General features: G+C 31.8%; 1 non-coding gene across 1 annotated transcript; it reads left to right on the forward strand.

Moving 5' to 3' along the window:
* The first annotated feature begins 1,950 nt into the window (after positions 1 to 1,950).
* LOC114094852 (small nucleolar RNA SNORA51) lies at positions 1,951 to 2,079 on the forward strand. Its single transcript, XR_003583151.1, has one exon. It is a non-coding gene; the product is annotated as a small nucleolar RNA SNORA51 (small nucleolar RNA).
* Positions 2,080 to 2,603: the final 524 nt, after the last annotated feature.

Consider the following 2,603-nt stretch of genomic DNA (forward strand, 5'->3'; position numbering starts at 1 on the left):
GACCTCTGAAACCATGAGCCCCCAAATAAGCTTTTTCTCCTCTACAATTGTTCTGGTCAGATCTTTTAGTCATCACAGCGAAAAAGCTGACCAAAGCAGATGTTTTCTCTGATATGAGAAAACTAATCCAAAATAAGTAATGGAAAAAAAGAAAAGAAAGATTGAGTGAGAGATAAGGGGGGGGAGGAAATTTCATCAAAATAGAGGAAAGATCAGTAAACAAAAGAGATTGAGCATGAGGAGGAATGGGAGGAGGCAAAATGGAAGAACAGTGGAATGAATCTGACTGAATATACCACAGTGAATACCAACATAAAGGTACATCCACAAGACACTAATTAAAAAAAATCTATAGATGAATTGCATGAAGATAAGAAGAGGGAGGGGAACAGAGAGAGGAATGAGGAAGAGGAAATGCTGGGGACTGAATTAGAGTGAATTATATTCCGTGCTTTTATGTTTATGTCAGAAAGTATCCTTACATTATATATAACTAAAAAGATTCAATAAAAAGTAAATTATGGATATTTTTAAGAATAAAATGTTAGAACAAAAATTTAAAAAGATACTAAATGTTAAACCTGAAACTATTAAACTACTAGAAGAAAAGATAGGGGGAAAACTTCAGGACATTGGAATGGGCATGGATTTTGTAGACAAAACCTCAAAAGTACAGGAAGCAAAAGCTAAAATAAACAAATGGGATTGCAGCCAATTAAAAATCTGGTGCACAGCAAAGGATACAATCAACAAAATGAATAAACAACCTACAGAATTTAGGAAAATATATATTGTGTATATATCTGACAAGAGGGTGTTATATCCGGAATATATCAGGAACAAAGAAAGTCAATAGTAAATGAACGAATAATCTGATTTAAAAATGGGAATAGATATAAAGAAATATTTCTCTAAAAAAGATAAATGAACAAAAGGTATATGAAAAATGCTCAATACCACTAATAATCAGGGAAATGCAAATTAAAACCATAATGAGATATCACCTCACACCAGTAAGAATGACTGTTATCCAAAAAAACAGGATAACAAGTGCTGACAAGGATGTGGACAAAAGAAAATCCTTGCACACTAGTATGTTGCATATGTCATTTAGTATAGCCATTGTGGAAAACAGTATGGAGTTTCCTCAAAAAATCAAATTAGAACTATCGTATTATCTAGCAACTCCACTCATGGGTATGTATCCAAAGGAAATAAAACTATCAAAGAGACATCTGCATCTGTTTATTGCAACACTATTTACAATACACAAGAAATGGAAACAACTTGATGTCTGTTAACTGATGAATTGATAAAGAAAATGTGCTAACTATACACAATGGCATACTATTTAGCCATATAAAGGAGCAAAATCCTGTCATTTGAAACAATGCAGATGAAACTGTAAATCATTATGTTAAGTGAAATAAGTCAGAAACAGAAACACCACATGATCTCATTCATATGTGGAATCTAAAAATGTTCATCTCATAGAAGTTGAGAGTAGAATGAAGATTACCAAAAGCTGGGGAAAAAGGGTAAGGGAAGGATATGAAATATTTGGCAATGTATATCAAGTTATGCTTAGAGAGAAGCAAGAAACTCTGTTGTACTATTTGCACAATGTGATGACTGTAGATAATGTACTGCATATTTCAAAAAGCTAGGAGGGAGAATTTTGAAAGTTTTTACCACAAAGAAATGGCAAATGAGGAGACATATTCAACTTGATTTAAACATTATACAATGTATATATATGTGTGTGTGTGTGTGTGTGTGTGTGTGTGTGTGTGTGTATTTATTTATTTATATTTATATTTAAAATTACATGCTACTCCAATAAATAGACAACTCATGTATTGAAAACTACATGGGACCCCGTTAATATAGACAACTCATGTTTTTAATGTATAAGTTAAAAAATGAATAAAAGAGGAAACAAAATAAAGAAGTCTCCTGGTGCTTGTCATAAGCTGTATTCTTACAATGACAGTAGAGAAAGAGGAGGTAGAATGATCATTTCCCACATGTATACCTCAGCTCAAGGCTTGTGCCTGGTCTACAAGTAGGACACTAAAATCTTAACTAATGTTTTAATATCTAGAAATTTTTTAATCAAGTTTTTTTGTATTTTTAAATTTTAAGTGAGATTTAATTTGAGTTTAATAACCTAGATCTTAAAAACAAATATATTCATTTTCTTGGATATTTTTAAGTTTCAAGATTATAGCTGCCCATGATTTGTTTCTTGTTTTCCTGACTGAAATGGAATTTAGCTCTTTGACACTGACAGCTAAAAAGACACTACATAACAAAAAAAAATTCTACCTTCTGAAATGACGAAGTAGTCTGCCAAAGCGGTATCATAATGCATATAGCATTAACAGAAGCAATCTAATTAGAAGAGAAAATCTACAAGAACTGTGGGAGAGTTCACTCATGTGATTGATAAGTCTCTAAAATATTACCCATTTAACATTTTTAAAATTTTACCCTCATTCTTGTAAGTACTATAGAGAAATGTGATATATTTTGGGGACACAATACACAGAAATACTCTCTTTCATTTTACCTGCCAGGATAGGTTACTAGTTTTTTGATGC

The sequence above is a fragment of the Marmota flaviventris genome, chromosome 11 (genome assembly GCF_047511675.1).
Source record: "Marmota flaviventris isolate mMarFla1 chromosome 11, mMarFla1.hap1, whole genome shotgun sequence".
Classification (NCBI taxonomy): domain Eukaryota; kingdom Metazoa; phylum Chordata; class Mammalia; order Rodentia; family Sciuridae; genus Marmota; species Marmota flaviventris.